Genomic DNA, 27475 nt, shown 5'->3' with positions numbered 1-27475 from the left:
GGAGTTAGAACCAATCTCTTACAAAATGAAATATTTAGTCTTAAAGAAAAGTCAAATGATCTTTTTTCTATAGTGACAAAATTCACAAATGGTCAAGAGAATCTAGAAAAACTTCTTGGTTCTCAAAGATGCTCGGTTAATAAAACCGGATTGGGATATAGCTTCTTTGATACTCAAAATAGACCAAACTATGTGGTGAAAAATCAAAGACATTATTCTCAACCTTTTGTTCATAAAACTAAACTTTCTAGTTCTAATAGAAATGCATCTATAAATGATTATTCTAGAAATGTTTATTCAAAATTCTTTTATAGAAAGAATATTTATTATCAAAGGAAACCAAAATCCAAATGGATATGGGTTCCTAAGACTAACTCTCATGGACCCGAAAATAGAAAAGGGTCAAATGCTCTGTTTTCTGATTTTGTTGTAGGTACACAACATAAGGAGCAAATGGATATTGGACAGCGGCTGTTCCAAACATATGACTGGAAGGCCAGAGTTATTTTCCACCTTCCAAAATAAGGATGGAGGAACCGTCACCTTTGGTGACAATAACAAGGGAAAAGTGATAGGTATTGGTAATATTGGTAATCCAAAATTTCCCTTGATAGAAAATGTTCTTTTAGTGGATGGTTTAATGCATAATTTAATATCTATTAGTCAATTATGTGATAAAGGTTTTCATGTTTCTTTTGAAAATGATTTATGCTTAATTTCTGATTTTCAATCTAAAAAGATCATTTTTAAAGGTAAAAGAAGAAACAATGTGTATGAACTATATCTAGATGAATTACCCTCTTTTAATGAAAAATGTCTTATTGTTTCAAATGAAATTCAATGGTTATGGCACAAGAGACTTGGACATGTTAATTTTAAAATTATTTCAAAATTATCCAAGAATGATCTTGTAAGAGGCCTACCTAGAATACCATATAAAAAGGATCACTTATGTGATGCTTGTCAAAGGGGTAAACAAATTAAGAGTTCTTTTAAAGCTAAAGATATAGTTTCAACAAAACGTCCTCTTGAACTTTTACATTTAGATCTATTTGGACCATCTAGAATTCAAAGTTTGAATGGTAGCAAGTATGCTTTTGTTATAGTAGATGATTATTCTCGGTTTACAAGGGTGATTTTTCTAAAAAACAAAAATGATGCTTTTTCAGAATTTTCTAAACTTTGTAGAAGAATTACAAATGAAAAATCTACATCTATTATTAAAATTCGTTGTGATCATGGTGGTGAATTTGAAAATGAATCTTTTCTAAAGTTTTGTGATTTACATGGTATATCTCACAACTTTGCTTTTCCTAGAGCGGCTCCACAAAATGGAGTTGTTGAAAGAAAGAATAGAACTTTGCAAGAATGTGCTAGAACCATGCTTTATGATAAAAATTTACCAAAATATTTTTGGGCTGAAGCAATTAATACAACATGTTATGTCTTAAATCGTGTTCTTATTCGACCAATTTTACATAAAACATGTTTTGAATTGTATTATGATCGTATACCAAAGATCTCATATTTCAAAATTTTTGGTAGTAAATGTTTCTTGTTAAATACTAAAGATAATCTTGATAAGTTTGATTCAAAATCAGATGAATCAATATTTCTTGGATATTCTTCTAGAAGTAAAGCATATCGTATTTTCAATAAAAGAACATCTTGTATTGAAGAATCTCTACATGTTGCATTTGATGAGAATTGTGAGCAGGTTATTCCTCTAAGCGAAGAAGAAGAAGCAACACTTCAAGAAGAACCCTTGATAGAGAGTACTTCTCAAGAAAATATTCCTCTTCAACCGGTTTGGAAAGAAGTTCCTAATCATCCACATGAACAAGTTATTGGTGAAATAAAGAGTGGTGTCCAAACTAGAAGGCAGTTAGAAAAATATATTGCAAATGTTGCTTTCATATCTAAATTAGAACCAAAGAATATCAATGAGGCATGTGATGATGAATTTTGGCTTTTAGCCATGTCTGAAGAACTTAACCAATTTACTAGGAATGATGTTTGGGATCTAGTTGATAGACCAAAGGATCATCCAGTAATTGGAACAAGATGGGTCTTCCGAAATAAGCTGGATGAAAATGGTGAAGTCATTCGTAACAAAGCAAGGCTAGTAGCACAAGGCTATAATCAAGAAGAAGGCATAGATTTTGATGAAACCTATGCACCAGTGGCTCGATTAGAGTCAATTCGTATGATGCTTGCTTTTGCTAGTTACATGAACTTCAAGTTATATCAAATTGATGTTAAGAGTGCATTTTTAAATGGGCACATCAATTAAGAAGTTTATGTAGAGCAACCCCCAGGCTTTGAAAATGAGAAATATCCAGAAAAGGTCTACAAATTGAAAAGAGCTTTGTATGGACTTAAACAAGCACCAAGAGCGTGGTATGAAAGACTACGAAATTTTCTAGAACAATTTGGTTTTTTCATTGGTCGGGTAGACTCCACTTTATTTATTAAACATTTTAATTCAGATATTCTTATTGTGCAAATTTATGTTGATGACATAATATTTGGTTCTACTAATGATTCTCTTTGTAAAGAATTTGCTAAGGCTATGCAGGAAGAGTTTGAAATGAGCTTGATGGGTGAATTAAACTACTTCCTTGGACTTCAAATAAAGCAAACTGAAGAAGGAATCTTCATCAATCAGGCTAAGTATACAAAAGAACTTCTCAAGAGATTTGGGATGGACTCATCGAAATCAAGAAGGAATCCTATGAGTACAACTACTTCTCTTGATAAAGATGAAAATGGTAAAAGTGTAGATACTAAGCTCTACAGAGGTATGATCGGATCTCTATTATACTTAACTGCTAGTCGACCTGATATTATGTTTAGTGTTTGTATGTGTGCAAGATTTCAAGCTAATCCAAAGGAATCTCATTTAACTGCAGTAAAACAAATTCTTCGTTATTTGAAAGATACTTCAGATTTTGGTTTGTTTTACCCAAAATCATCTTCCTTTGATTTAGTTTCATATAGTGATGCAGATTTTGCAGGAAGTAAATCTGATCGCAAGAGTACTAGTGGAACTTGTCATTTCTTGGGAAATTCCTTAGTCTCTTGGTTTAGTAAAAAGCAAAATTTAGTATCACTCTCAACAACTGAAGCTGAATATATAGCGGCTAGTTTAGCATGTTCACAAGTACTTTGGATGAAACAGACCTTAAAAGATTTTGGTTTAAACTACTCCACAACAACTATTTATTGTGATAACACTAGTGCTATAAATCTTTCGAAAAATCCTATTCAGCACTCAAGAACTAAGCATATTGAAGTTAGACATCATTTTTTAAGAGATCATGTGTTAAAAGGAGATATTTCGTTAAATTTTATTTCCACTAAAGAACAGCATGCCGATATCTTCACTAAACCTCTTAAAAATGAAGATTTTATGAGAATTAGGAGAGAACTAGATATTTGCTCATTTTTGGATTTATAAAAATGTTGTTTTTTGAACAAAATCTCAAAATCGCACTATATTAGTCGACCGATAAAATTCTAGTCGACTGGTGTTTTTATATTTTGGAATGTATCGCATTATATTAGTCGACCGATATAGTTCTAGTCGACTGATGATATTTTTAGAATAAGTCGCACCTTTTTAGTCGACCGATAAAGTTTTAGTCGACTAAATTTTTTTTTTTTAAAAAAAATTTAAGTGAAGGGACCCGACACCCCTTGGATTTGTTTTTAAAACCCGTTTTTTAAAAAAAAAAAAAAGAGGCATCATTTCACTTCGTACCTTTTCGTTTTTCTTAAAAATGAAACCCTTAAACCCCTCTTTCTCTCTTGCCTCTCTCTCTTCCGAAAAACCCTCATAGTGCCGTTCGACTCCATCATCGTCGGGATTTTCTTACCGTAACAGGGAGACGCCGGAATCTTCTGGCCGTGATCTTCAAACGCCGGAATCCTCTTGTAGTGACTGGCGCATCTTCAAAAACACGCCAGAACTCTCTTGCCGTGACAGTGCATTGCCGGAATCCCCTTTTGGCCGACCTCTCCTCGTCGTCAGCCACCGCTTCGTCCTTAGTTTTTTATCGCCGGAAAGCTTTTTCCCTTTGCCGAACGTCATTTGGAAGCCGACATTTTGGTAACCATGCCTCGTACGAAGTCTGCATCTGCAAAAGGTTTAGGTTCTCCTCCTCCTACACCTACTTCAAGACATGGTTTTTCACTAAGATTACTTCGCAATCGTCTTCTCTATGACACTTTTGGATCAATTTCTGCACTACCTATTTTACCAGGCCGAAATGTTCTATTTCACTTATTTTCTCGTTACAAAATAAGAGAATTATTTCCTGGTATTTCACATCTTTTTTATGCTTGTGCAGATACCCTTCACTATCCTTTTCTTATTCACTTGTTTTACACGAATTTACAAATGAATCATGAAACTGGAGTTTTGTCTTCTCTTGTTCATGATGTTGAAATCGAGTTTGATTCGAAATTGCTTGGAGAAATTCTTGAAATTCCACCTTCAAACACTCTTTTCAACACTATTGAATTGAATGATGAAAGAGTTTTTGAACAAATTCTTCTTCCAGAAGCACCTCACTGCCCTCCTTTTAAAAATACTAATCTTCAAACTCGTGCACGCATTGCTGGACGAATCCTTGCCCATAATGTTCTACCCAAAACTGGTTCTTTTGATTATTATTCCACAGATCTATCTACGGCTCTTTATGTTTTATTTGGAAATATTTCTGTCAACTGGGCCAATGTGTATTTTACAAACTTGTGGAAACAAAAACCATTTCTTCCTTATAGTTGTCTTTTAACCCGTATTTTTAGACATTTTAAAGTTCCTTTAACAAATGAAAAATACATTGAGCAAAAAGAGTTCTTTGATCAAACAATTTTTAAAAGAATGAAAATTAAATATCTGCCTCCCTTAAATGTTGATCAAACTGAACCATCTGATCCTAATGACCCATCTATTTCTGAACCTTCACCTTCTGCGACACCTTCATCTCATGCAAAAAGAAAGAAATTTTCGACAACTCAAGACCATGATAAAGTTATGCAGAGACTGGAAGCTTTGGAGCTGCATCAACACACCTTTCGTGAAGATGTGACTCAACAACTTGCTTCAATTCAGAAGGATGTAACTGCCATTAAGGATTTGCTAAACTCTCTTTTCTGATCTTTGATCTTTGAAAAACTTACTTTATGGGTTGTAATATTTTTTAACTTGTATCTCTATTTTGCTTATGCTATTTTTGCCCTTACTCTTTTTTATTCTGACAAAGGTGGAGAAAAAGATAAAGATAGCATTACAGGAGATCTTGCATGAGAAATGCAAAATTAAGAGAAAAAGAAAGCTTTGAATGAATGTATTTCTAAATGCATGAAGAGATGATGAATGAAAATGCAAACCAATCAATATGTGATATATGTGCTTTAAATGTGCTAACTTTTAATGTTTTGCAGCATATTGATAGGGGGAGTAAAATCTCTATCTATGCATCTAAATGCTTCATCTTTGATTAAGTTTGTCATCATCAAAAAGGGGGAGATTGTTACGACAATGAAGCCATACATGATACTTCAAGTACAAGGTTTTGATGATGATCAAGTAGAATCAACTGCATTTCAGCTAAGGCTATGAAGAAATTGAAGAATTCGGTGAAGAATCCTTGAAGACTAGTGTGCAAATGTTTAATTCATTAAAAGTCTTAGATTCTTGTAAGAGCCTTACTTAGAGTGCATATTTAGGTTGCATTTCACCTTAAAAGTCTGTAGAAACTCTTTTGAAAATCTTTTTAGAAAACTCTTTTCTTAAATTTTCATGTTTATTAGTCGACCAATAGACTTATCAGTCGACTAATCCTTTCACGCCATATTTTCCAAAAAGTCATTTTTGTCAAATTAGTCGACCGAAGTTTTTATCAGTCGACTGGACAGAATGTCTGTTTTCTGGAAAATTAGCAGCAGTCGACTAATGGTTTTATCAGTCGACTGAACAGAACATGTGTTTTTTGAAAATTTAGCAGCAGTCGACTAATGCTTTTTATCAGTCGACCGAACAGAATGTTTGTTTTTCAGAAGTTTTTAGCAGCAGTCGACTAAAAGGTTTTTCAGTCTACTGATGATATTATCAGTCGACTAACTTTTCTCAAGTCGACTAAGTTTCAAAAGTTCAGATTTTCAAACGGCTCGATTAACAGATCAGTCGACCGACGATAACTGTCAGTCTACTAATAACTAACTATTAGTCGACTAACTGATGTTTCAGTCGACTAATTTTGCCGTTTTCCTGAAACTTCAAAAAGGCGTGTCTTTTCATTTTTCAAATGTTTTGATCGTTCAAAATGGACAGTTTTGACACCCTTTCATACTCTCAACGTATGGAATATTTTAACTATAAATATGAGTGCATTCTACACTCAAAAACATTGAATTCAATAGAATTATATTGAATTACTTCTTGCTTTTCACTCCTATTCTTTCAAGTATTTGTTTTCTCACTCACGTGATATTTTCACTTCAGTTTTTCACTCAAATCACTTTGAGAGATAGTGAATTCGTGAGTAGAGTGTTTCAACAACCTCAAAAGCCAATTGCATCTCATTTGCATTCAAAAGGAAGGCTCATAGGTTGTATTGTAAGTTGTTATTTCTTTTGTGTAAAAAGAAGGACTCCTTGGTGTAAAGGAGTTGTTTGCTTTCAGTGGGATTGTTACTGAAAGTGGGACCGGTTATGGTCTGTGTGATCTTGTAGTTTACAAGGTTGATAGTGAAAATCTCAAGCGGGTTTTGCTTGGGGACTGGATGTAGGTCGGGTTTGACCGAACCAGGATAAAATCTCGTGTTCTTTGTGTGTTTGCTTTGAGATTTGCAAAATCCTTCAATATTCCGCAGAAAGTTTTAAAAGCACTATTCACCCCCCCTCTAGTGCTCGTTGCCTCGATCCTAGTGAACTTTCAGGAAGAAGATTCGAATCGGAACTCGACTCTTCTAGACCAATTCTAGAATCTAGAGGAAAGAAAATTATACGAATTGGATTTGTAAGAAAATTCAAGTCGGGACTTGGATTTTCTAGACTAATTCTGAATTGGATTTGGAAGAAGATTTGAATCGAAACTCGACTCTTCTAGACCAATTCTAGAATCTAGAGGAAAGAAAATTATACGAATTGGATTTGTAAGAAAATTCAAGTCGGGACTTGGATTTTCTAGACCAATTCTGAATTGGATTTGGAAGAAGATTTGAATCGGAACTCGCATCTTCTAGACCAATTCAAGACATTTAAAAAAAAGAAAAGTTGATAAGTATAAAGATGACATTTGGGACTAGTTCAACTAGTACGAGCATCAAATTTTGGAAGAGTACCAGTACGAGCACTGGATTTTGGAAGATTACCAGTACGAACACTGGGTTTTAAAAGGTTACCTGTACGAGCACTAGGTTTTTTTTTTAAAAGATTACCAGTACGAGTACTGGGTTTTAAAAGATTACCAATACGGGCACTGGGTTTTAAAAGATTACCAGTACGAGCACTGGGTTTTAAAAGATTACCAGTACGAGCACTGGGTTTTAAAAGATTACCAGTACGAGCACTGGGTTTTAAAGGATTACCAGTACGAGCACTGGGTTTTAAAAGATTACCAGTACGAGCACTGGGTCTTAAAAGGTTACCAGTACGAGCACTGGGTTTTAAAGAATTACCAGTACGAGCACTAGGTTTTGAAGGGTCATCAATTGACGATGACTTAGACGACATGCCAGGGTCTCAGGATTTATCCCTTATCCTGAATGGGTGGTTCAATGCAAATTGATGCGGACGAATGCAGATGAATGCGAATGAATGCATGCAAATGCAAATGAATGCAAAATGATGTAAATGGATGCGCATGCATGCAAAATGAGAGATTTATTTGATCCTGCCTGCATACAGAGAGTTTTGAAGCCAATTTTCAAAATAATGCCCCAGTGTAATGGGGGAAGAAGATTTTGAACAAAAGGATAAATGATTGATGTTCGAAGAACGCTCTCTGAAGGTGGCACGACAACTGGCTTTTGATTGATTCAGAAGAGACTCTGAAGAGGTCATTCCTCATAAAAGAATATTTTATAGAGAAGGAGAATAAAAGGTGGCACCGGTGCTTGCGGGAAAAATAATCCACTTTATTGATGCATTGAAGGAAAATGACAAATTGAGAGAAGAACTGGGACTGCATTGTCCCTTTTAAAATGATAAAACGATGAAAGTGACATAGTCTTGACATTGTCAATTTTTAGAAACTTGCTAAGGATGGTCGACTGGTATTTTTCTCATCTTCAATAAGGATATTCTTGTCGATGCAATCTTGAATGATATTCTTCAGGATGAAACAATTCTCAGTGTCATGTCCCACTGCCCGATGAAATTTGCAAAATTTTTCTTTGAATCTGCCCATGATTGTTGCGGGATCAGCTGCTTTAGGTAAACGGATCATATCTTTCGCGAATATGTATTCTAGAACACTCTCTAGTGTCTGGTCCAGAGAGGTGAACTTTCGATCCGTACTCCAATCCTTGCGCTTTGACTTTTCTTGATCTTTTTCTTTATGCTGAGGACTAGATTGAAGAGGCTTATCATTGTTGGAGAACTTTCCTTTTTGGCCCTTGGATCCCTCTGAATAGTGATCATGATTCTTTTTATTGCTTTTGCTATCATTGACAGAAAGAGTGAAGTGAGCCTTCGGAGATCTTACTGTATCTTTCGCGAGCATGTATTCCCAAAAACTTTCAAATATTTGATCCAAAGGGGCCATCTTGCGGTCCTGATTTCGATCATCATGTTGTACCTCTTGCCGAGTGCTTGATTTCTGCTGGGACTTGGCAAAGACAGTCGACTGGTATTCTTTCTCACCCTTAACAAAGAAATTCTTGTCGATATAATCTTGGACGATATTCTTAAAGACGAAACAATGTTCAATATCATGCCCCGTTGTTTGGTGGAATTTGCAGAAGCGGTCTTTCCATTTCCCTAGGGCGACCAGAGGATTAGCAATTCTTGGAAGCTTAACCATTCCTTTGCTCAACATGTATTCAAGGACCTCTTCGAGGGGCTGATCTAGAGGAGTGAATTCGCGATCGTAACCCCAACCGTCATGCTTTTTCTTCTCTTTCTGTTGACTCAATTTTTCACTCTGCTTTAAAGATTTCTCTTTCTGACTTGTATGATTGCCTTTGTTATTTTTGCAATCACTGCGATTGGCATCAACGAAGAAAGTGAGTTTTGTCTTCTTTTCTGAATCTTGATTATTTTTTACGGAGGTGATGCCATCATGGAAATCTTTGCTCCTGAAGACCTTCTTTCCCTTGTCATGAGCTTGCAAATATTTAATCATCTTGGCCATTTCCTTCAGCTGTATTCGGACTGGATTCATTGCTTGATTTTTCAATTTATAGGATGTCCCTTGTCTATGAGGGAATCTTTGAAGTGCTTGCTGAACTTCATACTCTTTATCGGTGTCACCTACCGATCCTGATTCATCAGATGTATCTTTAGGTTGGATATGTTTCTTGGATAGCTTCAAACATTTATTGACTGACCGACCTTTTGCCCTCTGCCTGACCTGAATCTTTTCTGTACTAGCTTCGGTTTGTTCTGCCAGCATTTTGGTCATCATTTCTTTGAACATAGCATATATCTGAGGATCAACATCATCCTCTGCTTGCTGACCCTGGATTCTGACTGATCGGGGTGAGTCCATTTCTTCTTCTGAAGCGATCGAGTATGCCACACCTTCGACTGATGAGGTTTTCTTTCTGACTCTTGTATAAACCATCGAGTATCACAAATGTTCTCCTGAATGTTGCTGATGCTCTCTGCAAGGTAGAACTGATGATTAGGCTTTTGAAGGAAATTTGGTTGGAGAAAAATATTTGTTGAGAATTTTGATAGACAATTGAAATAATATCCCATTACTAGGGATTGAGTCGTCGCTGAAATTACGACAATTGCGTTGCTATTCTTTGCAAAATAAACAATTGGAAATATGCCTTGTTACCTAGGCGAGGTCGTCAAACCAAGGTGAAATGTAGAATAAAGGAATTTTATTGAGGGAAAAAACATGATTTTATCAATAATACACTTGACAGAGGGGAGGGGGACAGACAATTTTCCACCACTCCGGATAATCAGAAGACACACGAGGGCCAGGAAAAATTGTAAGATTGACAAAGGAATCCCAGCCATGTCTGGTGGAATGGTATGCTCCGGACCACTGATCTGATGCAAGGTCGAATTCTGGCAGAACCCCTGCTAGTGGACGAATCTCTACGCGCTTCTGCCTCTGAGAGAACTGCCTGACACACCGCTCTGGATGATAGTACGCGCAGAAGAAGGGGCCAAGTAGCCTGAACCGCTTGCCATATGCGTAAGTATATCTGAGAGGTGATTCCTAACGATCGAAGTAGTCCCATACGACTTCTTCCTCCTGAAGGTTATCGATCAAGAATCAGTATCGTGCAACTGGCAGAAGCTTTTTACCATTGTATCTGAAGGAACTGGCTCGGGCTGGCACATGCCAGAGGAACCAAGACTACAACGCGTAGGTGCACCCTTCGACTAGAATTGATTCTCCGAGTGCGAAACGAGTCAACCCTCGGTATAAAAAGGCGAGTGCGGCCATGGCTATGGAGAGGCGGCTGGTCTGTCGACTTCCCCATCTCCTTAGAAGCTGAACTATTCTGATATCCATATAATTCCGTCCGTCGGGAAAGAAAGCTAATCCCACTGTGCACAGAACCATCGCATGCTGAATTCTTTCTCGAGCTGTTCGAGATAAGGAACTGACTTCTACGAATGTCCCATACTGTTTGTAGATTTCGAGCAGGTCTACATATTCGTTTCCATTCTCCTCGATCAATGGCCAAGACTTGCACCCTGTCATGCGAGCTAAAGCGTCTCGGGGATCCAGACCCTTGACATTGATCAAAATTGTTTCTCTAATGAATCTCCAGGCTGACCGGTTGGCTCAGGTAATTCCATGATTTCTGAAAATTCATCTATCAGCACCGTCATCTCTCCCCATGGGAACCAGAAGGTAGAAGTGCTCGGATTCCACCGTTCTGCTAGTGCATGGATCAAGTTGCCGTTGACTGTCTGCTTTCCCACTGCGGACGCCAGTTCTAACCCACAATCGTCCAAATGATCCAGAAACATACGATAGAAGTTTTTGAGCGATGAATAATACCACCGGGGAAAGAAGGATCCGGTGCTGAGGACTCAATGTTCGGGAAGACTTTGTCGCACCTCGTAGGAGATGTGACCCTCAGGGAAGACTGAATCAAGCTGACTGAATGCCATCAGACTGGAAAACATGGAAAATTGGAATAAGACTTGGGAAAATATAGGAAATTTGAGGAAAATGCAGGCAGAATAAAAATAAAGTAGAAAATTCGAGATCCAGAAGACAGGAAAGATGGGAAATCACCTGGAGTTTTGAGGAAAATGGAGGAATTTTATGAAAATCGTCTAGGGTTTAATGAAATATAAGGAAGTACTTCATAAAATGAAGTGTTTTGAAAATCGTCCAGGATTTAAAACATGGACAGTACATGGACATGGATTGGGGAATTTTGAAAAATCGTCCAGTATTTTTAGAAAATTGGGAAAATATGGAAAATAAAAGGAAATGACTATAAAATATTCAATCACATTCTGCACAAACAAGTATGCATATACAATATTCCCTAAAAGCTGACTCTAGATGCACAAATTTTGAAATAGCTGTAGGACCTTAATCCTAACTCTAAGGTTCAGATCAACTGTATCCAATCCAGTTATGCCTATATACTCAAACCAAGGCTCGATGTACGTGGCATAAAATCAATTTCTCCGGTTCTAGGTTCAAGTTTTCCAACATCCTTGAGCACCTGCCGATATACGTTGGACTATGGACCTTGGTACGTGGCAGGGGGGTTTTCACCCAAATAAGTGGCCCAGTTGTGAGGCTCTGTCCCGAACTATGGTTCTGGAAGAGAGCCCAATAACGTGAAGACCGGGACAATATAGGTGGGGTGGTTTTTGAAAAATATGAGCACATGCAATCAAATCAGAAGGCTCTAAGTCCTAAACAGATAGAAATTTTGAAATATTTGAAGAAACAAACATTGTTTTCAATCAAACCTAGATTGAGGAGGGTTGTATTAGACCTAAGTCTATGTGAGCATGAAAATTTCCTCCTCAATATGGTCCTACCAAACCATACCTAGTCTACATGCATTCCATGTCAGTTGGGTTCAAGCCTAGGCTCCTAGGTTCACATGATAGCATAAATTAAAAGCTGACATTCCATGGAAATCGATTTTGACAATTTGAACTAAGTAGAGCATTAGATTGATCAGGCGAAGACAGGTCCCATCACGGTCGCCAAACCTGTTATCATCGCAAAATTTTTGCCTTTTGCGACTCAAACTGACCTTTGAAAAGTTTTTGAAAATAACTCGCCTCCGTTTTAAAATGCGGGAAAATTTCATAGAATGGGACTCGCCTGTCGGTACAATATTCAACCATTCCTGGCGCCTTTACCAGGGGTAATTGAACCAAGGATCAATCAAATGCTTTGCTTTGTTCAACTTGTCTAAACCATATTCTAATTCCTAAATGCACAAAGAATCAGGCATGTGCTATGAATTTCTGAAAATGCACATTTGAAAACATGATGTTTGCTTCAAAGATTGGAAAATATTTGGAAGATTCTTGGAAAATAAACTCTTTGAAAATTGTGAATTATTTTTGAGATGTTGTATTTGAGAAAATGAAAATTGATTTCTAAAAAAATATAAGGATTTTGTGAAAATCGATTTTGAGAAATGTGAAATAGCTTTGGAAAACTTGATTTCTTTAAATTCAAATTTTTGAAATTGAAAATATAACTTAGAAAATCGAATTTGAAACTTGGGAAATACTTGAAATATCATTGGCAAATCCATATTTTGAGAAAATCGATTTTGAATAAGACTTAGAGAATTTTGAGAAAAGGAACTTCTTTGAATTGAGATTTGAATTGGAATTGGCAAATGCATGAAATGAATGAATATGGATTTGAGGAATTGAGAAAATTCTTTTTGTATTTTTGAGAAATGCAGTGCATTTTGAAGTTAGCCTAAGAGTGTAGGCTGAATGTGGCTAATGTGAAGATCATAAATCTGGGTATCATTCATATTTTGACTATGGCCATAAATACGAATTCCACCAAGTTTATAAACTTCATAAAAGCTAGTGTATGTTCCATTCGTGTAGACCATAGTGAGTTTGAATATGCATGAATCATCATCCATCACACATTAACATTATTTAAAAAAATAAACTATATGCAATGCTGCCTAAGCTAAGCAGGAAATGTAAATTCTTATTCCAAAGTTTAATTTAGTTTACATTACTATTGAAATTTAAATACATGAAAAATAAAGTCTTCAATGTACCTGCAAAACTAGAAAACTTTGTTAGTGATGATATGTTGGCTTTTCCAGATTTATCCAACAATATCAGGAAATTGCTGGATTTTGCTAGATATAAGCCTTTTTGCCATGATTTCCTTAAATCAAAATGATGAAATATGAAATAAAATTTAATAAATAAGGAAGATAAGATATGAAATTTCGAAATTGGGGTCAAAATGACCAAAATACCCCTAATAACAAGACTATGGCCTTGAAATTAGGGTTTTCAGAAAGATATTTGGTAAAATGCAAGTTTTGAAATTCAAATGCAAATAAACTAGGCTAAAATATGATATGACATACTTAAACACATGAAAACTAAGGTTAGGGATTTCGAAATTGAGGTCAAATGACCAAATTTCCTCTGATAGCAAGACTATGGCCTTGAAATCAGGGTTTTTTAGAAAATATTTTGGTAAAACTTAGGTTTTATGCACTAAATGAAATCAAATGAACATAAAATTTAACCTAAAGTATCCTAATATGATTATGAACATGATTAAACCCTAAAAATACATGCTTATGCACGAAAATCCAAGAATATTACAAATTTTGTGATTTTTGCAGTGTTTTGGAATTCTTCGGGTGCCCTGTTTTGCAATTCAAGCCATTCAAGCATCAAACGGATTCTAAAAATTCTCAAAATTGGTAACTGCACTTGTTATAACCCTAATATCAAATTAGAATTATAAAAATATTTTTTTGGCATTAAATTAATCCAAAAATAGCATCAAACCCAAAAAATATGCTATTTTTGACCTAGTTCACCAACCAGTCTCAGTCCAAGACCTGAACCAGGGGTCAAACCTTCATGGAAATCTATGAAATTTTACAGAGAGCAAATAGACAAGAAAACAGAACGTTTCCTTTTTACAGATCTGAAAAATACTTTAAAACCAGGGAGATACCCACCCGACAATTCGGACTTGAATATATTGATTTTAACTTTGGTCCTGACTGATACTTTCAATTGAAAATTCCGGGATAAATAGCAGTACTCATTAAAAATATTTGATATTTTAACAGTGAACATTTGACAGAAAAATAACAATACTCATTTTTTAAAGATCATGAATTGAATCTGTAGTTTGGGATTTATAAACAACACAAGTCTGATTAGGGTTTTGGAAAACCCTAACGAGTTTTAAATTGAAAATCAGAGTCTCTGACAGAGTAAAAATACTAAACAGTAATAAAAAATTCTAAACATTTCACAGTAGACAAATCTAATCAATGTAAATCCATGGCATTTTACAGATCTAAAATCGGATATAGGATGAGAAAAATATCATCACAGCAAGTTACCTTCTTGATTTTAACAACGATTTTAAAGATTTAAAAATCCGACTTGATGTCTGATTTTTCTGACAAGGTTCCCGAAGTCCAAAATCTCTGATTTTTTTACAGTAGTTTAATAACATATGCATGCATCACATATAAAAAAATCAGAAATTAACAACACATATTTCAATCCGAAATAGCATGCTCTTTTCTGTTCTAAACTAAAAACACACAGAAATCTAAGAAACTTGAGAAAATATGCATTAACTAATGAAAAATAATAAAATAAACCATAAAACAGTAAAATAAAATTGATTTCTATACTGGAAAATGTGTAATAAACATGAATAAGCAAAGAAATAAATAAAATACAGGGAATCCATGGCTAGAATTTGCTTTCACCTTTGAAATCATGGATTTAACCCATTTAACGGGTAAATCTTACGTTTCGTCGGTTAAGAATATGAAAAACGTACCTCTCATCGATTCTAATGGATTAGAATCTTTGAAATCACCCTCAAACTGAGTTAGATCATCTTCTTGGGTCGATTTTGGGGTTCTTGGATGAAATCCATGGTTAACTCCATGAACACAAGAGTTTCCATGGTGAAATCTATTGAAAAATCATAAAAACTAATAAAATAGTAATGAAATAATATTAAATAAACTCACCTTGGGTCTGCAGCTGCAATGGAGGAAGGTAAAGGTGCTGGAGAGGAGAGAGAAGCCACAAAAATTTGAGAGAAAAAGAGCTCTCTTTTGACCTCTTGAAGTCCCGTCGCTAATTCCCTCGCTACGTAGCGACGAAAAAACTTATGTTGCCAAATCTGTCACTAAATGTCGTGGGTATTGCGACAAAAACCTAATGTCACTGAGTCGTCGCTAATTCGCGATGGATTTGGCGACAAAAGTTTTTCTATCGCTATTTTCATAAATATTACAGAATTTAGCGACGGATTTGTTTCTCTCGTTAATCCACCACAAAGTTGCGACAGAAAAAATCTGTTACAAAATTCCATCGCTAATGACAATTTTTCTTGTAGTGGTAGGGCTCCTAAACTGAATTCGTAAAATACTTATCTAGTTTGTTTCATTGCAAGCTTGTTGCAATTTATACGTAGTTAGGCATATGCATGTTGCGTTATGGTTATTTTGCCTAAATCGGTAATGTGAATATCTAATTGTTTAGATTAGGTTGTGAGACACCTATAGAAATGTTCTAATGCATTATTTAGGTTGTTTATTATGTGTATAAATTCTATATGAGTTTATATGGGATGAAATTTAATTGTGCATGAAAAATTGTGCTACACGCTAAGTGTTCAGTGAAATGCCCATGAGAAAAGAAAATTTTCAAAGTTGAATGCAATAAAAGGCATGCTTAAAAATCAATTTTAAAGTGATGTTTGTGTGTGTTTAATTTTGAAAGGTTTTATATGCACTGTCATATTAGGGTTTTGAATAGGCCATTATACGCATCATAAATACATATGAACATGTACGATTTTGCATAGTTAAATGGGTGAACATGCATATCAAATTTTTAGTTTTGCGTAAGTACTCATGCATTGATAATATTCATATTTGAATGTAATTGTGTGCACAAATAAATTCTAATTTTAGATATGTATATAATGCTTAAGTGACTACTCTATTTGGTCATATGAAATGCCACGCAACTTTGCAAATTAGTGATACTTAACGCTAAATATCGCAAAGAGGACTACAAGCCTATGCGCAGTTGAAAAATGAATTGCTTATAAAATTGAGCCAAATTGCTTATGGTAAGTTATTATGATTCAAAGCATTGTGCAAATTATTGAATAAAGTTTGAAGATCATGCACATCATGATTAATTTGTATGCTTAAAAATAGAAGTGTTCTTCTTGTTGTGGTTCAAGCATGACATGATTTTAGCATAACACTACAAGAAAAATGTCAATTAGCGACGGGAATTTTTGACAAAAATAATCTGTCGCAATATTGCAATGGATTAGCAAGAGAAAATGAGCCATCCCTAAAATTTGATTTAGTTGCGGGATTTGCAACAGAGCAATTCCGTCGCCAAACACCATTGCTAATTAGCGACAGAATTACATCCATCGTAAACTATGTCACAACTTAGCGACAGATTAGCGATGACTTTTTCCCATCGCTACTCTGTTGCTAATTAGCGACGGTGTTTGTGACAGAATGTTTTCATTGTGAATCTGTTGCTAAGTAGCGTCGGTGTTGGAGACGAAATTGTTTCATCGCGAATCTGTCGCTAATTTTTAATGTAAAACACCCATCTAGGGCACATAATTAACGCTGCTCTCTCTCTCTCTCTCCCGCGCTACTCGCCCTGGCCACCTACTGCTCTCCAGCGACTGCCCCAGCCACCTATCGCTCTCCGACGATCACCCCGACCACCTCCTCCTCCCTGTGTCTGGTAGACACCCCGACGACCCCGAGACCCCCCCCCCCCCCTTCATGTCTCCTCTTGTTTCCCCAACGGCCATCGGCGACTGCACCGACGATCTCCTTGTCGTCGTCCCTCTCTGACCTCGATCTCCAGGAGCCTCCCTCGGCCGACGACCTCTTTTCCCTGGTGACACCTCCCTCAAACCCTCTTGGTTACCGTCGACATAACCTCGAGCCCCATCCGACTATCAACCATCATTGTCGTTGCTCCAGCGAGCATCACCATGCCTCTTATTCCATTCCTCTCCTCATGTAACCCCTTCCCCTTTTTTTCTTCGGCCTTCTTCTCCTTCATCTTCTTTGACCTTGTTCCTCTGGCAGGCGGCAGGGTTGCCACCTGCATTGGGTGGAATGGCTGACAGAGGCCAAGCCTCTGCTGCCCCCTCTCTTTTCTGTTGGCAGGGGCCTCGACCCCTGCCTCCATTTTCTTCGTCCGACTTGGGGAAGGGCTCCTGAGGGGCCCTTGTGTTTTGGTTGGCAGGGTGGCAGGCCGGCGGGGGCAAAGCCCTTGCCGCCTCCCCTTCTTTATTTCGGCATGTGGGCAGGGGTCGAGCCATGTCTCCCCCTGTCTCCTTTTGTTTTTCCAGGTAGGGAGCGAGCCCCTTACCTTCGGTTTTGTCTTTCAGCAAGGAGCTTTGCCCCATGCCTTCGTGTTTCTTCCGGCAGGGGGCGGAGCTCCCCCTGCTCCTTTTGTTTTTCCCGCCAGGGGGCAAAGCCTCTGTCTCCTTTGGTTTCCCAGTAGGGGGCGAAGCCCCCCTGCCTTTTTGTTTCTATTCATAATCTTGCCTTGAAGACTTGAAGTCTACTTCAATGTGGGTGCAGTTATTTTTATATTACTCTGGGTTATTTTATATTACCTGCTTGGAAACTGAAATATGGCATTGCTACTTTGATGCATGACTTTATTTTTATGTACAAATCCACATTTAAATTCATGTCTGGTTCTCTGGTTTCATTTCATGTTATTTAATTTCTTGGATGCAACACTTCTATTCACACACACTTAGTTGTGGATATTTAGGACTGCTTTGTTGGAGTTAATTTAGAGATCATGCTGAGCATGATTTTAATGTATGAAAATGGAAGTGTTCTTATTTTTGAAGTTTGGATTTCATACTAGGCATGGTAGTAGCTAGTAGGATATTGGAGTGTGTTTGCTGCAGATACATATTAGACATTGTTTTGATATAAATGATTTGAATGTAATGCAATGTTTGATCTGTCTGTATTCATACTTGCATGAAGTTATTTTTCATTTGATTATGTCTTCCATGTGAAATTATATCATGAAAACATGCTTAAAATGAATGTATCGTTTTATGGAATATAACTTCATATTTCTAAATATCCTCGTGATGTATATAAATATGATTTGATGGTGTTATACACGAAAATATTGAATTATCAATCCATTCATAATAGTTCATGAAATTGCATTTTATGTTAAGCATGTTTGTGGTATAGAGGGGAAGAAAATTTATGCATTAACTGAAACAAAAAAATTGCTCACAAACAATCACCAAACAAAAATTCATAGATTAATTAGTTATTTTTTTCATCATAGCATTATTATGATTCTCTTTTAACTGGTGATGATAATGTTCGTACATTATCGGACAAAATGGGTGCAAATCGTGAAAAGATATATCGTAGAATAGTTGATAATGAGGTGTCGCATGAATATATGGATGGTGTTGACAGTTTTATTGAATTCGCAACGACAAGTGTCAGTGCAGTGAATCCCACCAGTCGGATCAGATGCCTCTGCACGATGTGTAAGAACAATCGATTTGTAGAACCTCATGGCTTTAGACATCACCTATACAGGAAGGGTTTTGTTAGTGGTTATCAGAATTTGACACTTCATGGTGAAGAATTTTAGAATAATTTTAATGCATGGGTGGATGTGGTGCACGATAATCCATATATGGATTTGATATTTGATACCGCAAGACCAGAAATTGATTCTGCTATGGGACTTAGTGATGTACCAACTGTGGTAGAAGAAGAAGCAGCAAACGATGCAACTAGTAAATTTTATGACTTACTTAGAGATGTTGATGATCCATCATGAAATGGTTGCGAGAGTCACACTATCTTGTCTGCAGTTCTTTAACTACTGAATTTGAAGTCAGAGTATAATTTGAGTCAATCATGTTTTGATCGTCTATGCTCTATTGTGAAGAGTATGTTGCCCAAAGATGAGAAATTGTCAAAAAATCTCTATTGTGTGAAGGTTATGGTTAACACTCTAGGTATAAGGTATCAAAAGATAGATGCTTGTCCAAATCACTGCATGTTGTATTTCAAAGATCAAAAAAATAGCAGATCATGTCTGTCATATGGGCATCCTCGGTTCAAGACAAAGACAAGGAGAAATGGCAGCACGAGGTCCAAAAAAATGTCATACAAGTCACTCTGCTACTTCTTTCTCACCCCTAAATTGCAACGACTATATATGTCTTCGAGGACAACTAAACAAATGATATGGCATGCAAATAAAGTTTGATATGATGAAGAGAAGATCACACATCTTGTTGACGCGGAAGCTTGGAGACACTTTGATCGTACTCACCAGAACTTTGCAATAAAAGTGAGAAATGTTAGACTCGGTTTATGTACAGATGGATTTAATTCATTTGGGAGTAGATCAACCCCATACTCGTGTTGGTTGGTATTTGTCACCCCATACAACCTTCCTCCAAGCTTGTGTATAAAGCGTCAAAATCTTTTCTTGTCTCTATTGATCCTTGGTCCGACTTCTCTGGGCCAAAATCTTGATGTATATTCAAGGTCATTGATTGATGAACTGAAAATACTGTGGGATGATGGTATTCTTACATACGATGCCACAGAAAACAAAACTTCAATATGAAGGTTGTTGTTCTATGAACAATTAGTGACTTCTTTGCATATGGTATGTTATCTGGTTAGAGCACACATGGGAGGTTGGCATATCTGTATTGCATGAAGGATACAAATTCTTTTAGATTGACGCATGGAGAAAAGTCGTGTTGGTTTGATTGTCATCGTCAATTTCTACCCAGCAATCATGTGTTCCGATAACAAAGGAATATGTTTCGAGCAGACATAGTTGAAATAGAAGGTCCACCTGCATGGCTCTCGGGCATAAAGATTTTAAGACGATTGTGATACTTTCCATATGGACCGACAGATGCCCGTAGTGCGAGGCCCTTCCTTGGATTTGGGAAGGATCACAATTGGACAAAGAAATCTATATTTCATGAACTATCATATTGGTCGACCTTATTGATACAACATAATCTGGATGTGATGCATGTGGAGAAAAATATGTTTAATAATATGTTTAATATGATAATGAATATTAAAGGAAAAATGAAGGATAACTTGAAGGCCTGTATGAATTTAAAAGTAATATGTAAAAGACCAGAATTGGAACTCCAAGAGTACAATGGCAAATTATTGAAACCAAATGCAAGGTACGTACTTAGATCAGATCAAGTAAAGCAGGTATGCCAGTAGTTGAGATAGTTGAGATTTTTGGATGGATACGTCTCTAACATTGCTCAGGTTGTGAAGATAGATGAGGGCCAATTGTATGGGTTGAAGATCCATGATTGTCATGTTATCATGCAACGGTTGATTCCACTAGCATTTCATGATTTGTTAGACAAACCTATATGGAGGGTATTATCCGAGTTGAGTCAAATTTTTAGAACAGTGTATACATTGGAAGTTGTAGTAGCTGAGATAAAGAATCTCAAGGATTTTGTCGTCACTACTATTTTGTCAGCTAGAGAAGATATTTCCTCCAACATTTTTCGACGTTGTAGAATATGTAATCATACACTTGCCATATGAACTTAGAGTTGGTGGTCTTGTACAATATCGTAGATGTACCCATTTGAAAGGTAAATTTTATTTTATATTTTTCTCCCTAATGCTATTGGGAATTTATTGTATTATGAGATGCATGTTGTTGATAGATGCATGTTTGACCTAAAAAAAAAGGAGTGGAGGGTTGAATTTGTGAGGCATACACTTTAGAAAAAATTTTAAATTTCTCATCTATGTACTTTTAGTCTCACATTTCAACACGTTACACTTGCTCACCTCATAATGATGATAGAGAATAAGTTATTGTGACTGGCAAACTATCGATATTTAAACCACTTGGGAAGGCCTTTGGCAGTTGTCGATCAAGACTCTTGGAAGATCGAGCGCATGATGCATCACAAATCTATATCCTTTTTAATTGCTCAGAGATCGACCCCTATATCGAGTAAGTATACATAATATGTTATACTTAGTTCTCTACATATATGTTTTGGTAATATAATTATTTGTTAAATGCAAACGATTTGATCTAGGGTTGCGAAGAGAACTTCCACATCTAACTGATTCAGAATTACAAAAAAAATGTGAAAATAAGTTTGTGGCATGGATGAAAGAGTTGGTAAGGACGATGACATGTATTCTTTCTGTGTGAACAACAATATGTTACTTAATTGATCATGTTTATAGTCATTGTTTATGCTTGTAGGTCTGCCATGGTGGTGTTAATGACCAAAGAATATGTGATTTATAAAATGGTCTGACCAAAGTTGTGCAATGTTACAATGGATACATTGTAAATGGTTATCAATTTTATACAAAAGACTATGGTGCAAACAAGTCAACGATGAATTGTGGCGTGTGTGTCTAGGATAGCAGTTATGGTGAAAATGAACTTGACAACTACGATGTTATAGAAGAAATAATGGAGTTCACTTACTTAGGCATAAATAACAGGTTAACTTTATTCAAGTGTCATTGGTTTGATCTCACAACAACAAGAGTCGATAAAGCCTCACACATTCTGGAGGTGAATCATAAATCAAGGTTTGAAACATATGAACTATTTATATTAGCATCGCAAGCTCAACAAGTTTACTATACTTCATATCTGAATACAAGAAAGTTAGATAGAAATAAATGGTGGGCGGTTTGCAAGGTGAAGTCTAAACTATACCCCAAGTATGATTAGTTACATGAAGACAAGATTGTTGAAGAGGTTGAATACTATCAATCAGATGATATGTATGACTTCTCTTATGATCATGATTTTACATATGGTCTGCATGTCATATCTCCATTGTCTAATGACACACATATGAAAGAATGTGATCTAAATGATATACCAAGTGGATGGGCGCCCAATATAGAAGAAGACAAAGAAAACAAAGAGGAGGAGAAAGAAGAAGAATATGAAAGTGAAACAAGTGATGATGAAGCATACTCGATCTAGTGAAATACATGTTTGAATGTTATAAATGTATTGCCATGTTTGATGAGGTAGTAGTTAGCAAAATATTGGAGTGTGTTTGCTGCAGGTACATGTTTGACATTGTATGTTATGAATGATTTGAATGTATTGCCACGTTTGATGTGACTGTATCCATGCTTGCATGAAGTTATTTTTTATTTGAATATGTATTCATGAAATTGCATATCATGTAACTGATCCAAATAACATTTTTATTTGTTAGAATATGGTTTTTCATTTGTTTCATGTCATTAGATTCATGTCATTTGTTTCATGTTGTTAGATTTCAAGCTAGTATATGCATGATTGAATACATATATGCATGATTGCCTCATTATGATTTTTTTTGACACCTTTAGAACATATATATGCATGATTGATTCACTATATAATTTTTATGATAGCCTTATAACACATATATGCATGATTGAATCACTATGAAAGTTTTTTGACAATCTTATTATACATACAAGTATGCTTTCATCACTATGACAACCTTAGAATACATATGAGGCTGATGCATATATGTGTTCTACGGTTGTCAAAAAACTTTTATATTGATTCAATCATGTATATATGTGTTATAAGGCAGTCAAAAAACTTTCATATATGCTAATATCATGTTCTAATGTGTTATAAGGCAGTAAAAAAACTTTCATAGTGATTCAATCATGCTCATATGTATTCTAAGGCAGTCAAAAAACTTTAGATGTGATTCAATCATGCATATCATGTTCTAAGGCAGTCAAAAAAATTTATAGTGATTCAATCATGCATGTATGTGTTTTAAGGTATTAAAAAACTTTCATATCTACGTTGATCATCTCCAGCATCCTACAAGAGAACCAAAATGTTAGTATTTATAAATAAAATATAATGAAGTAAATTATATGCAATGCACCTAATCTAATGCAACAAAGTATAAAGTAAATGGTTGACTGACACATAGACTAGCAATAAACTGAAGGACATTAACAGAATTCAGATATGTGTTCTAAGACTGAAATTTTTTTTATAGTGATTCAATCATGAGGATATATGTTCTAAGGTTGTCAAAGAATGTCACAGTGATTCATGTATGCATATATGGTTTATAAGGATGTCAAATAAATGTGTTATGTATCACAATCATGCATATATGTGTTACAAGGCAGTCAAAAAACTTCCATAGTGATGAAATCATGCTAATATGTGTTTTAAGGTTGTCAAAAAACTTTTATAGTGATTCAATCATGCTCATATGTGTTCTAAGGTAGTCAAAAAACTTTCATATTGTTTCAATCATGCATATATGTGTTCTAAGAAAATTTTTATAGTAATTCAATCATGCATATGTGTATTCTTTGGCAGTAAAACAATTTCATAGTGATAAAAGCATGCTTGTATGTGTTCTAAGGTTGTCAAAAAACTTTCATAGTGATTCAATCATGGATATATGTGTTCTAAAGTTGTCAAAAAACTTTTATATTGATTGGAAGTCATAATCAAATTGAAAGTAACTACATGCAAGCATGGATATAGTTACATCAAACATTGCAATACATCGTAATCATTCATATGAAACAAATGACAAACATGTACCTGCAGCAAACACACTTCAATATTCCACTAACTACTACCATGCCTAGCATGGAATCCGTACTCCAAAAATAAGAACACTTCCATATTCATACATTAAAATCATGATCAACATGATCTCCGAACTCTAACAAAGCAACCCTAAATATCAACAACTAAGTGAGTGTGTGAACAATAAAGTGTTACATCTAATAAATTAAATAACATGTGATATGCTTGCAACACTTACTCACCATGGGTATTTACCTGATTTGCATTATTTTTGTCACTTACTTACCACGGGTGGCTGAGCACAAGCGGGTTCTGTTGAGAAATCTGCAAAAACACTTTTTTAAAATGAAGTCACCACAAAAAAAAATGAGGCAAATGAAAACATTTTGCATTGGCCTTGAGAAGCCCAGTACCCAATGACCTACCAAAATGCAGGGGGTCAACCCTCTGCAGGAACACAGGGGGTCGACCCCCTGCCGAAAACCGCAGGGGGTCGACCCCCTGCCGGAACGTAAGGGGTTGACCCCCTGCGTTTTGGCAGGGGAGTCGACCCCCTTCCGGAACATAGGGGGTTAACCCCCTGCCTTTTCGGTAGGGGGTCGACCCCTTGTCGGGAAAAGCAGGGGGTCGAACCCCTGCCGGAAAATGCAGAGGGGGCGACCCCCTTAAGGTATTTTAGCTTAATATCTGTCTTTGGGCGGCGGCGAACGGCGGGGTTGGCGGACGGTGGGGCCGGCGAACGGCGAGAGAGGGCGAACGACGGGAGCGGGAGCAACAAAAGAAGAAAATCAAAAGAGGTCTGGGATTAGGTTTATGCGATAATTCATGACGGCTTAGCGACGGATTAATTTCGTCGCTAAGCCGCCGTAAATCAAATTTATGAACATAGCAACGAAATTGTTTTTGTCACCAATTCCGTCGCTAATTAGCGATGAAAAATCTTTCGTCGCAAACGACGTCGCTAAATGTTGCGTCTGTTACGAAAAAATATTTTGTCACAAAATTCGTCACTAATTAGCGACGAATTTTGCGACGGAATATCTTTCGTCGCCATTTCCGTAAATTTCATTGATTATAGCGACGAATCTTTTTTGCTTTTTAATCCATCGCTAATAGCGACAAAATTATTCCATCGCGAAATTCTGTCGCTAACAACCTATTTTCTTATAGTGGAAGATTTTCTCTTTTTACAGTTTTAGGATTCGAGTTATGGTTTGGGAGAGAGCAGAGGATTATGAAGGACCTAGATCTCTGAAATTCTCAGACATTGGAATTTGACAGACAGGGAAGTTAATTCCGAGAAAAATATCTAGGTTGCTCTAAAAATTCTCAAATTTTGGGGAACGACAAAGGGAAAGGTTAGGAACAACTTCTCGGTTGGAAGTTTTGACATCTAGCCTATGGGTTGAACAGACACAGAGGATTAGGGTCGGTCTAGACCCTGACAAAGAAAAAGTGAGATTTTCCCAGGGGTCTGAGAAAATTAATTTTTAGCAGGAACCAAAGCTCCTTAGAAAAGTTAGGAAAGTACTGGAAAACAATAGGCTCTAACGGGGATTCACTGTATTTTTTAGAGAGAAATTTGGATCGTCTATCTAGGAGATCTCAGAGGTTCTTGTCTGCTAAATGAAATTTAGATTTTCCAGGGGGGGGGGGGGTCAGAACCCGATTTAGGTTTTGATTTTTGAAATAGGGTTATAAAACCCTAATCGATTTGGGTTTTTGGTAGGGGATCACTGATAGATAATGGCATTCACAATAAACATTTTGACATTTATTGCTAAAAATTTACGCATACAATAACGACTGGACTGGGCATGGATCAAAACCAACTAACTATTAGACAAATACTAACAAAACTAATTAGACCACCTATGAAACAAATAAAATGAATTAAATAGAATGCCTAAGCATGCAAATGATGTGAGGACAAGATCTAAAATAAATGAAAACAAGGGAGATATGAGGTTTAGTTTGATGTTGGCTATCGAAATGAGAGATCTGATTCATTCATCGGATGGATCACCTCACACAGTAGCACTTTGATTAGAATATCATACATTCATAATGAACAAACATTAATGACATGGAAGTCTTACCTTGGATTGGCTGAAGGGATATACTACCAAGAAGGCCAAAGGTGTTGTTTTAAGGTTGATGTTGCAGTTGGGAGTTGACTGGAGGTAGACACCAAAGTGGGTGCTAATGGGTTGCTGTCATGGCGTGGGTGTGGCTGAAATGGAGATGTGTTGGATGCCTCTTAGAGGGGATGAAGGATGTTGAAACTGTTTGAGAAGCTGCAGGTGGTGGCAAACCGGCTGGAGTTGAGGATGATAGACCGGCTGGAGTGGTGTTGTGGCTGCAACAAAAGATGGCTGGAGGTGTTGGCCAAGTTGGAGGTGTTGTTGACTCCAAAGGGTGGCTGAAGCTGGATGCAAGGAGGCTGCTACAAGGTTGATGAGGCCGCAGTTTGAGCCAAGGGGAAGGTAGAGAGAGTCCAAGCGAAGGAAAGAGAGAGATGGGTATTAGGGCAGCCGTGTAGTGGTTTTCCTTTTTTAACAAAAAGACTTAGGGTTTAATTGGAATGGACTTAGGTATTTAGGGGCTAATGAAAAGGGGGGGAAAGGGTGTATATGAATCGGCTGGACCAAGGAGGGAAAAGGAAGGAAGGGAAGGGAAGAAGGAAAGAAAAGGAAGAAGAAAGGAAAGAAAGGAGGAAAGAAGAAAGAAAAGGAAAGAAGAAGGAGAAAGAAAAAGGAAAGAAGGAGAAAATGAAAAAAAAGGGGGGTCGACCCCTGATGATGCATATATTTCAAGGTGATTTAACATTAAAATATGCATGATTTTATGAAAAAAATGTTTTAAAAACCCAAGTTTATGCTAGTTTTTGAGTAAATGTGCTAAAATGATTTAAAAATAGAAAATGCATGAACAATAGTTTTATTTTACATTTTTATACATATTTTAGTTTTTGTTATATTCATAGTAGTTTAGTTTTAGTTTTCAATTAAAAATAAAATAAAAAAATATACAATAGAGAAAATAGTTTTTAAAATCATTTTAAATGTTTGTTTTTTAGAAAATAAAAAAATTATATATAAATATAAATAGTTAGAATAGTTTTCTTTTTTTAGTTTCTTTATAAATAAGTTTTGATTTTAATTTTTGAACACTTTCTAATAAACTAGTTTACATAGTTTTTGTTTTTTTTAAAAACTGAAAAAAATAATAAACAAAACCGGCTTGAACCGGTTTGCATTTTTCAAAATGAAAAAAATCTATTTCAAACCGGTTCCAGCCGGTTTGTTTGTTTTTAAAACCCCAAAAAAACAAAATTTTCATTGTCTTCACCCTGTGCGCTAATTCCAAATCCCCTTTCCCCTCTTTCCCTCTCTTCCCTTTCTTCTCACCCGTTTCC

This window comes from Nuphar pumila, chromosome 12 (assembly GCF_984573655.1).
Source record: "Nuphar pumila chromosome 12, dmNupPumi1.hap1.1, whole genome shotgun sequence".
Lineage (NCBI taxonomy): Eukaryota > Viridiplantae > Streptophyta > Magnoliopsida > Nymphaeales > Nymphaeaceae > Nuphar > Nuphar pumila.
Note: the sequence above shows the minus strand (reverse complement) of the source record.